The sequence below is a fragment of the Miscanthus floridulus genome, chromosome 13, assembly GCF_019320115.1.
Source record: "Miscanthus floridulus cultivar M001 chromosome 13, ASM1932011v1, whole genome shotgun sequence".
Taxonomy (NCBI): domain Eukaryota; kingdom Viridiplantae; phylum Streptophyta; class Magnoliopsida; order Poales; family Poaceae; genus Miscanthus; species Miscanthus floridulus.
In genome coordinates, this window is record NC_089592.1 from 26374217 (window position 1) to 26386196 (window position 11980).

General features: G+C 43.0%; 1 long non-coding RNA gene across 1 annotated transcript; it reads right to left on the minus strand.

Annotated features, from left to right (window-relative positions):
- Positions 1–2153: 2153 nt before the first annotated feature.
- LOC136502220 (uncharacterized) lies at positions 2154–3423 on the minus strand. Its single transcript, XR_010770447.1, has 3 exons — positions 3149–3423; positions 2709–2977; positions 2154–2622 (listed from the first exon to the last, which is right to left on the minus strand). It is a non-coding gene; the product is annotated as an uncharacterized lncRNA (long non-coding RNA).
- Between the last annotated feature and the right edge of the window lie 8557 nt (positions 3424–11980).

The window sequence follows — 11980 nt, forward strand, 5'->3', positions numbered from 1 at the left end:
TGCAAACACATAGAATGTGCAGAAACTGGATGTCAGTTTCTGAAAAAAAAGTTAAAGAAAAAACTAACACATTAGTAGTAAAATCGTACAAAAATAAAGGCTAAATCTAGCAGGTAGTTAAAAGGTGATTTCATAGTATGAGCTTATGTTACTAAATCATATGCCATGAGCACAAAGCAGTAAATACCCAGTGAACTTGCACTTCATATGCCATGAGCACTTGCAAGTGAATTAGCACTTAAACCCTAAGACTCCAAGAGCTGTAGCAGCAACTACATGTGCATCTTCCTATTCATATGGCATCACACAAACGCAAATACATATCCAACATGAAAAGAGCATTGAGCTCGACTAACATTGCAGGGGAGGGTGGGATTAGATCTGGTAGTTGGTCTTACCGTAGACAATGGCTGAAGCGTTCAGTGTAGACCGGTGGCGTAGTAGGGGAGTGTGGGGTCGGATCTGGCAGTCGGTGTAGTGGTGGTGCCGCTCTGGCCTCGGGCCAGGGACGGAGGTACCACCGGCGTCGATGTAGTGGTGACGGCCCTCCGGCCTCGGGCCAGGGGCGGAGGTACCACCGGTGTTGGTGTAGTTGTGGTGCCCTCCGGCCTCAGGCCGGTGGCGAAGGTAACACCGGCGTTGGTGTAGTGGCGGTGGCGGGATCCGGCGTTGAGTGTCGGCGGAGTGCCGGCCAGCGGTGTGACGACAGCCGTGGTTTAGGGGAGGGAGGAGGAAGCCATGGTTTAGGGGAGGGAGGAGGAGGCCATGGTTTGCAGCGTCAAGGTGCAGAGGCGGGCGGTATGGTGGCGGCGGGCGCTGTGGAGGCGGGGTGGTGGCGGAGACCTAATCTGGATGATTGGGGAATTTTGCCTCGTGTGCTATCCAGGCGAGGGGATAAGGCAAGGAGGGTTTTGGATGGCTTGAGCGGGAGGCGGGGAGGGGCCCATGTGTCGGCGACAAGGAGAGCGCGGGAGAGAGCGCGGGTGCGGCCGTGAAAAATTGGGCTGACGCATGGGCCCGATTTGTCGGTGGCATGTGACATGTGGGTCCAGATGTTCATCAGCTCCCACCATTTGTTCAAACGTTTTGTTTTTTAAATCTGTGGCAAAATCTTGTAACAAGTTTTTCTCCTACATACTACCTCCAAATCAGACGGTTTTTTTTTTCTAAAAATTTCTAAAATCATGATGTATCAAAATATTGAGTTGTATTCGCTTATATTTTTATGGTGCAAAGTTTGATCAAAGGAACAAGTTCAACTTTTAAAATTTGCAACTTCAAACCAAAATTTGAACCTCCAAATCATTTCATCTGTAAAAGTCATGAATACAAGAGTTGAACAACTCATCAAGAGCAACAATTCTTATTTTGGTCATTCGGTCATCCGACAAAGTGACGATAATTTTGTTCACAAAAAATACATGTCTCACCTCTAGTTCATGAAACCCTAACTTAGATTATAGGATTTTTGAACTATTTTACTATCACTTTGTCGGAGAATACTTCTTCCAGAGATGGTATAGTTGGGGACATTTATCCTGAATTGGATTTGCTGCACATGGATCAACCAGGCAGCCCTGTCAGTAGAGACCTTGTCGAGAGCATCCGTCGACAGGAACATATACTTCACGGTGAGGAAACATACGACGAAGATGAAGATGACGAAGATGAAACCTTCCTTGAGTACCATAGTCCAGATGAAGGAAATATGTCTGATGAAGACATTGATGATGACTAAACTTTGCATTTCTGAACATTTTTGTGAACCATCTACTTGTATTTGTGATTTTGTTGTAACTTGGAACAATGAATTTCTTTAAGTGCCTTATTCTGGTGTAAGACATTATATTTCATTCATGGTGCAAGTTACTCAGGCTATAATGCTTCTCATAATTCATGGACATGATATATGTATACACTGCTGCCTAGAAAACATGCTGCAAGTTTTTATGACCACAAGAGAATGTCTTGCAAAGTAAAGCATTTGTCATAGTATATACATGCTGCCAACATTTCATCCCACACAGGTGATATATTCATGCACACAACTTTGTGACCACAGAACCATGTCAGGGAAAGTACAAAATTTGTCATAATATGTATATGATGGAACTTACATACAGGCTGCAAATATTTCAACCCACACAACTTTCACATCACAGCATAATGGATCTTTATTTCAAACATAACAAGTGCACATACATCACACCATGTTACACAAGTGATGTCCAAGAGCAGAAAGGCCCATATTTCATAGCAAGTGCACATACATCCACCACTCAACAGGTTCACTACAACATGTTCTTCAACACTACAGCATGCACTACATGTCGCCTACTTCAACACAAAAGCTACAACGAAGAAGATGGCCAATACTAGGAATACTGTTACATTTAGACATCCACACACTAGACAAATGCAGCTTCCCATGCCTTCACTGTTCTTGACAACAATTTCCTTCAAATTGTTCAGATTGTGCTCCAAGCTCTCAATTTTTCCCATGAGCTCTGGAACTTCTCCCGTCGAAACTGCTGCAATGGTCGAGGTAGCTGGCGGTAGATATCCATTATCACGAAGGAAGACCACATATTCTTCCTCGAACCAATACCGACTACATGTTGCCTGCATCCAAAATTCAAGCGCATCATCACATCCCTGCAATCTGGGCACTTGAAATTTGGGTATGCAAATTCAACCAATTCACTAACATTTGTATAGGTCTTCCTGGGGCACTTGAAATATCTCTTTCCAATGTTATTGGAGTAGATGGTAGTCGCAGCAAACACCCTCACATCCCTGCAATCCGGGCACATTATCAACGGCAACCCAGTCACATCATCGATCGGCGCCTCCAGATCGACACCAGTAGGCACCGTGCCTGCAGCAACAACAGCTAGAGGTCTGGGTTGCATGGCATCCCTTGATGCGCTTGGCCGCCGAGTACGAACAGTAGACGATGAGGCCTCTGACATTATACCTGATTGATGCAGATGCAGCTGATTAGCCATTTCACATCGCATTGACCAATAGCTATTGAACACTACAAAGAAGAACGGGGAGGGGATCAGGGAGCCACTGTCGACCAAATGGAGGGGGTGGGTCGGGGATTGACGGTGCCACTACCCACCATGTGCCACCGAGTACCAACCTGATGCAGTCACGACGTTGACCGGGGATCCGCACTCACCGGCTTGCCTCACTGCGGATCTCGCGCTCCCTCCGCCAACTGCGCCGCACCGTCAGCTGGGGAAAGGGGAGCCTGCACCGCCCTGCAGCCGTGCTGCGCCCACACGCCACCACGCGCCCACCGCTCACCCAGAGGACACCCACCGCTCGCCACCTGCCGCTCGCCGCTGTCCGCCTGCCGTTCGCCGCCGTCTTCGGTCTGGTCGGGCACGGATGGGGAATGGGGAAAATGGAATGGTCAACCGAGCGGACAGGGTCCACCTGCCATGGAGTATACGGACGTTGGGGCAAGTTTATTTTTTGTAATGACATAAGGTGACGCACCCAAACAGTCACATAAAGAAAATAGATCGCGTCACAAAATGAAGTCGTCAGACTAGCTCCAGGCGCCTAACTAACTGTGACGAAACTTTGTGCCTATTGTGACATAAAAAGTTCTGTCGTCACAAATGTTTCCTCGGCTCATGAGTTTATGACGACACAAAAAACTGCGTCACAATATGTCAACATTATAAGACGAAACTAGGACCCGTCATGAGGAGTTTTGTCATAAAAAACAAGATTTCTTGTAGTGAGTGAGTCTGTAGTAACAAAAGTATCCTCGCTTAAGGTTTTTGTCATTAGAAGAACCTCACTACCCAAGTTATCCCTCAACCAATTCTCCTAGGTAAACTAGCAAAGATACTACTTACAAGATCGTTCCTTTGGGAAAATACGATACCCTGAATACTTCCGGGTGAAGTGCTACAACGGTACTTCCATGCGCTTGTAGACTTTTCTATTTTCACTAAGAAGCACCAACAAGGAGCTTCAAATGCTCTCTTGGATCAACACAACGGTTGCTCAAAAGATAACCGAAAAGAAACAACAAAGCAACACACATGCATATGCAATGCAATACTTGAAAGGTAAATCTAGTTGCTTGTCAAGTTTGATCCAAGGTTAAGCTTTTTCACATGCTTTTCGACGGTTATCTTAACCATGTTAGACAAGCTCTAAGTGTATTACTAAAAATTAAACATGTTTTATATTACAATGCAATGCAAGGGATAGCACAATCTCATTTTTTAGTGAAGTTACTTAGATCAAGCACATTGAGTATATTCCTTAATCGACAAAATATAGCCTCATCTAGTGGTTTAGTAAAGATATCCGCCAATTGATCCTCGGTCCTTACACCTTCTAGTGAAATATCATTTTTAGCAACATGATCTCTAAGAAAGTGATGACGGATATCTATGTGCTTGGTGCGAGTGTTGAACTGGGTTGTTTGCAAGTTTTACCGTGCTCTCATTGTCACACAAGAGATGTACCTTCTCTAGAACTACACCATAGTCTAGTAAGGTTTGCTTCATATATAAAATTTGTGCACAACAAGCCCCTGCGGCAATGTATTCGGCCTCGGCGGTGGACAACGCCACACTATTTTATTTCTTAGATGACCAAGACACTAGTGATCTACTAAGCAAATGCCACCCTCCGGATGTGCTTTTTCTATCAACTTTATAACCGGCATAATTCGAATCGGAATAGCACACTAGTTCGAATCTAGCTCCTTTGGGATACCAAAGTCCAATGCTTGGTGCGTGCTTAAGATACCTAAGGACTCTTTTTACGGCAATTAAGTGAGTTTCCTTAGGATTAGCTTGAAACTTAGTACACATACACACACTAAACATGATGTCGGATCTAGATGCGGTTAAATACAACAAGCTACCAATCATAGAACGGTAGAGAGTTTGGTCAACCGGGTTACCTCCCTCATCTAGGTCAAGATGTCCATTGGTTGCCATAGGTGTCTTGATTGGCTTACATTCATCCATCTTGAACCTCTTGGGAAGATCCTTGGTGTACTTCTCTTGAGAGATGAAAATTCCTTCTCTCATTTGCTTGATTTGAAAACTAAGAAAGAATATAAGCTCTCCAATCATGGACATCTCGAACTCCTTCGACATCAATTCATAAAACTCTTTGTAATAATCTTCATTTGATGAGCCAAATATTATATCATCAACATAGACTTGGCAAATGAAGATCTCTCTATCAAGCTTCTTGGTGAATAGTGTAGTGTCGACCTTTCCAATGGTGAAGCCCTTCTCAATGAGGAAATCCCGAAGGCACTCATACCATGCTCTTGGGGCTTGCTTGAGCCCATATAGCGCCTTGGACAACCTATAAACATGATTAGGATATCTAGGGTCTTCAAACCCGGGAGGTTGATCAACATAGACTAGTTTATTTATGAAGCCATTTAAAAATACACTTTTCACATCCATTTGATATAATTTCATTTCATGATGCGATGCATATGCAAGGAGGATACGAATGGCTTCAAGTCTTGCAACCGGTGCAAAGGTCTCTCCAAAATTCAACCCTTCAACTTGAGAGAACCCCTTTGCAACTAGTCTTGCCTTGTTTCTCACTACAATGCCTTGATCATCTTGCTTGCTGCGGAATACCCACTTTGTTTCAATGACTATTGCACCTTGTGGTCGCTCTTTGCTGGTATTTGTTAACGCAAACAGAGAAATCCGCAAGCGCATGGATACCGTTGTAGCTTTCACCCAAGAGTATTCCAGGGTATCGTATTTATCCGCAGGGAAGCAACGGTTAATTAAAAAAGTTGGTAGATAACCATCATGTATCTGCTAACTAGTGTACCGACTAGACTAATGTGGGGTTAAGGTGATAAATATATGAGTTTTGGAATATGACACACACATAGGAGAACTCATGGTAAGATTAAAAGAGAAGACAGCTAAGCTGGGAGGACAACGGGAGAGGTCAAGATTCCTTTAAACTTCTCTATTACTGTGGTTCTATTTTAGAGCAGACCAAAGCTATTAACTAAGCAAAGATCAGACATAGCGTTCACACCATGGCACTTCGGAGCAGCAGTACCTTTCCGATGCTTGAAAAGACTGGGAAGGGGTGATCGGGGAAAGGCTGCCAAAAGCTCTACGAAAACACCAACCCGATCGTGGTGGACTACAAAGGCCTGGTCGGAGCTGTCACCTCCGGGGCTACCACATCTATTCGTAGGGTTGGGCGCAACCTCAGGTAACCGACAGTCTAGACACCACGTCCACACTATCGATTACTACTCTAGCTTCACGTGAAAACTAGAGCATTCGGTCGAACGGAGATCCCATGCCAAGGTATAAACCACTATACTAATCATGCTTAGCTAAAACACTAAGGTATGAAATAGATAACCATGAAGGACATTTCAGTAATTAGAAAAGATAAATATGAAAATACTTGAGTCTTACAAAGGACTGATACAAGATTTGCTGGACCTCTGAGGGCTCTTCCAGAACTTGCACATCTCTCCCTAACTCCCAACTATAGCTATACTACTATTACATCTTGAAGTGTAGAGTGCAGCTTCTCCTGGTGGTGTCCTTACAAATATAGAGGGACCCTGTATTTATAGGTGGGAGAAAACTTGAGCATGTAGAGATGCTCCTGGAAATATTCCAGGATCCCCACTCATTCAATACCGACCTCCGCATGTCGGTGGAATTTGAAATTACCGACGCCGTACGTTCTCCACCGACGGACGTTCCTTCTGCGACATTGGATCACCAGCCCAGCTGCTCCTTCGTACGAGCGCACGGGAACACGCCCAGCTTTGGACGACTCCGTTGACAGGCCGGCGCTGCCTCCTGGGCTGCTCCTGCGTGCATGGAGAAAACGAGGAGCACGTGGGGCCTGCCTAGCCTGTTCTGCTCCTTCCTGCTGCGTTTCCAATACGACAATGGCTGCTGGGCTGGGGCCCGGTTGGCCCTGCATGCATGCTGCTGTACGAATTGGAAACGTTGGCCTCCGAACACTAGTACTAGTAGTGGTGAAGCCTGGCCTGCTGACGCTGCTGCTGCCTCATGCCGCTAGTTGAAATGAACGTCGTGCATTGGCTGGGCCTGGGCCCCATGGTCCTGTACTGTTCTAGCTTTTGAGTGCTGATCACATTGCATTAGGTGCTATGCTTCTTTTATAATTTGTAAAATATATCTTTTTATTTGGAGCACTAAATATAGTAAATAATAATCATCTCACCTAGCTCTTAGCAACGGTGCAGTTTAAATATTTATTTGAGACTGTTTTGTGGCATCAAATATTTGGATATATTTTCTTGTCCAATTTCCGCCGAGCTATATATGCACTATATATTATCTTTTGACTCGTATTTTGAGTATATCCTGCCAAACAACTTAGACAACCAAAACTCATGGAACTTGTTAGATAAATTAATATTATGCTCTAATGCATGTAGCATGAAATATTATCATTTTAGATTAATTTGGCGGTCAAAATATAAGAGTTTAGAACCGCCAACACTCTTCAAGTGTACTAACTTCATTGCGGGTGAAGTTGTTTAACTCTTCATGCATGGCATTTATCCAATCCGAATCTTGAAGAGCTTCATCTATATTCTTAGGCTCCATGCAAGAAACAAACGAGTGATGTTCAATAAATGAAGCAAATTTTTGAGAGCGAGTCATTACACCCTTTGTAGGACTCACTATGATGAGATCTTGTGGATGTGCTTGTAGTAGGGGAGACTTTCTTCTATCAACCACTCGAGGGGCGTGGTTGTGGAGCATCAATATCTCTAGCTTGTGCCACCATTTGATCATGAGAGACATGAGTGTCCTCATTTTCAATTATCTCATCTTTGTCATCATCTTGTGGCACATTTGATGAAGAAGGTGGATCAATCACTTGTACATCATCTTCATCATCTTTAGGCTTGATGTCTCCAACTGGAATATTCTTCATGGCATCCCTCAATGGTTCATCACCTATATCATCAAGATTCTCATGTGCTCCTTAGGAGCCATTAGATTCATCAAATTCCACATCATATGTTTCTTCAACCAAGCTGGTGGCATGATTAAATACTCTATATGCTTTGTACTTTGATGAGTAACCAACAAAAAAACCAATATCACAATGTCTTTGGAACTTTCCTAGGTGTTGCCGCTTCTTGTAGATGTAGCATTTGCAACCAAACACCCGGAAGAATGAGACGTCCGGCTTCTTCCCATTGAGCAACTCATAAGGGGTCTTGCCAAGAAACTTTTGAAGGAATAGGCGGTTGGATGCATAGCATGCGGTGTTGATTGCTTCCGCCCATAGAGTTTCCGGTGTATTGTACTCATCTAGCATTATTCTTGCAAGGGTGCTAAGAGTCCGGTTCTTCCTTTCTACTACACCATTTTGTTGAGGAGTGTAAGATGCAGAGACCTCATGCTTGATCCTAACTTCATCACAATATGCTTCAATGTTTGTGTTGTCAAATTCTCTTCCATTATCACTTCTTATCTTCTTAAGCTTCACATCAAATTTATTTTGTGCTCTCTTGGCAAACTTCTTGAAACATGATGCCACCTCGGTCTTGTCATGAAGGATTTACACCCATGTGTATCTAGAGTAGTCATCAATTATCACAAAGATAATAGAGATTTCTGCCCAAGCTCTTGAATGTTGTTGGTCCAAATAGATCCATGTGTAGAAGCTCTAGCACTCTTGTTGTTGACATATAAGCTTTGGTTGGATGAGTATTTGCAACTTTTGCTTGCCGGCTTGACATGCACTACAAAGCTTATCCTTCTTAAATTTCACATCCTTCAACCCTCTCACCAAATTATTCTTAATTAGCTTCTTGAGTGAGCCCATCCCCACATGTGCAAGTCTTCTATGCCATAGCCACCCAAGTATTGTTTTGGTGAATAAGTATGTCTTCAAGTTAGCATCTTCGGAGGTGAAATCCACTAGATATAGCTTGTTGTATCTAAAGCCTTTGAATATGACTTGATCATCATCTACCTTTGACACAAACACTTCCTTCTCGATGAACAAACATTAAAAGCCAAGATCACATAATTGTCCAACGGATAGCAAATTAAAACTCAATGAAGCAACATGGAGCACATTTGATATTGCAACTTTGCCCAATCCTTAAACTTTGCCCTTTGAATTATCTCCAAGTGTAATTCTTTCTTGTCCATCTACATCTTCATCTACTGAGGTGAACATATGAGGATCACCAGTCATATGTTGAGTGCAATCACTATCAATAACCCAATGACTTCCACCGATCTTGTAGTTCACCTACACACAAGAGATCAAGCTTGTTGTTTAGGGACCCAAACTTGATGAGTGCCCTTGACTTTCTCAACTAGTGACTTAGCAACCCAAATTTGCTTAGGTCTATTCTTGTTGGGTGGACCTAAGAACTTGACTTTCATCTTTCCACTAGAATCCTTTCTTAGCATGTAGTGAGCATTGAAGGCAAAGGGTCTAGCATTCTTGGGCAAGAGTTGTGGTGGAGGAGTTTGACATTCATGAGCAAAGTGACCTTCTTGTCCACACTCAAAGCATATCTTTGTCTTAGGCTTTGACTTTTGTTGATGATGTTGAGCTTGAGCTTTCTTCTATTGATGTGCCAAGTAACCAATGCCACTTCTATCCATCTTTATCACGGTGTCCATGAGTAGCTCACTTTGTAGATGTTGGCCTCCTGTGAACTTGCTCAAACCGGTCTTGAGATGTTCTTTTTCTAGCTTGAGCTTCTTATTCTCCTCTCTAAGCACATCATGATTCTTCTCCATTTTGAGCCTCTTGTTCTCTTCCTTAAGCTTCTCATTCTCAAGAGCCAACTAATGATCATTGTCAAGATTCTTTATCACAATTGTGTTGGTGGTTGATGCCTTTTCAAGATCTTTCTTGAGCTTCTCATTCTCATTTTTGAGCTTGACATAGTCATCATAGTTGTTGGCCTCAACCACTTGCTTGCCTTTGCTACTAGAACCTTGCTCAATGCTCCCAACAATCAAGTCATCACATGATGTAGCTATATCAATCTTAACAACATGGTTAGTAGCATTATGTGGCTCATTGGATAAAAACTCATGAGAAACAACAAGATTATCATGATTGATCTTGAGGTTGGTGTACTCATCTTTTAGCAATTTGTAGCTAGTGGTGAGCTCATTGTGCACCTTCTCAAGTTTATCATGTTTTCTTTAAGCTCCTTTTTAGCAACTTTGGGCTCCTTGAGTTTGGATGACACAATTTTGTTTTCTTCTCTAAGCTCATCACTAGCCTTCTCGACTATGTCATACTTAGCTAAGAGTGAGTCCTTCTCAAGTTCAAGCTTTTCATTTTTAACTCGTCTTTCTAATGATTTTAGTGTATTGGTTTTGGCAATTTGATAAGATCATCATAAGAGGGTGACTCAAATTCTTCATCACTATCACTACCACTATCATCATGGTTAGCATAATCATCATCACTACTTTTTTTGTGACTAATCATCATCACTACTATCATCATCTTTTTGTACCTTTCTTTCACCCTTGGCCATGAGGCATAGGTGTGTAGAGGATGATGGCGGTGGTGTAGATGAAGGTGATGAAGAGTCAATCACAATGGCGGCCACCTTCTCCTTCTCATCATCACTATCATCATCGGATGAGGCATTTGATGATTTAATGTCCGTGAGCCAATCACCAACAATGTAGGCCTTACCATTTTTCTTCTTGTGGAAGTCCCTCTTCTTGCCATCTTTCTTCTTATATGGCTTGTTCTTCTTCTCATCTTCATCATCGCTTGAGTCATCTTTCTTGCCCTTGTACTTCTTCTTGTACTTGTCTTTCTTAGGTTTGGGGCATTGATGAGCTAGATGACCAAGCTCTCCACAATTGTAGCAATCCATTTCAGAGATAGGCTTCCTTCTACTACTTGTGAAAAATTTCTTCTTCTTGCCATCAAACTTGACGCCATTCTTGTTAAGCTTCTTAAGCATCTTGGCGGTCTTCCTCACCATGAGAGCAAGGCTTGCATCATCAATGTCATCTTCACTTGAACTATCAAAATCAACCTTTGCTTTGCCCTTGTCATGACTAGCCTTGAATGCCAAATCTTTCTTCTTGGTAGAGGAAGAGTCATCTTGAGGTGTGATGTGCATGTACATCTCATGTGCATTGATCTTTCCCAATATTTGTGTTGGTGTAGCGGTGGAAAGATCACCTTGATGAAGCACTGTCACAATGTGCCCATATTTGTCAATTTTGTGAGTACATTTTTGTGAGACCAAGTCCATTGACTTTCTCTGCAAGAACATTCAAGCGTGAGTATATTTTATTGGCACTTTCCTTGGGATACATCTCAAAGGAATTAAACTTTTTCATGACAAGATGATAGCATTCCTCATGCTCACTTTGGGTTCTCTCATGGAGCGCACAAATGTTCGACCATAGTGAATGGGCGTCCTTGTGGTTCCTCACGTGGTTGAACATGTCCTTACAAAGGCCTCTAAAGAGAGTGTTTCTAGCCTTTGCGTTCCACTTCTCATAGTGCATTTCATCACCTTGGAGGTGACCGGTATCCTTAGGTTCGGGAAAACCTTGTGTGGCGGCTCTAAACACTCCAACATCTATAGCCTCTAGGTACGCCTCCATGCGAATTTTCCAATAAGGAAAATCATCTCCCTCAGAGATAGAAGGAGGTCCATCCCCGTGGGACATCTTGCTCTAAGCGGTTAAGCCTAATTATAGGAGCACGAGGCTCCGATACCAATTGAAAGGATCAAGATACCCAAGAGGGGGGTGAATTAGGCTAATTCTAAATTTCTTGTGAGAATTAAAACCTACATTAACCCATTTCACCCCTAGTGCCTAGTAGTGTGTCTCTTGTTCTACCGGAGAAAAGTTTTGCACCCTAGGTTCCAATCCTACTCTAGCATGGCAATTCTAAGTAAGTAAAGACATGAATAGAAATGCTTGAA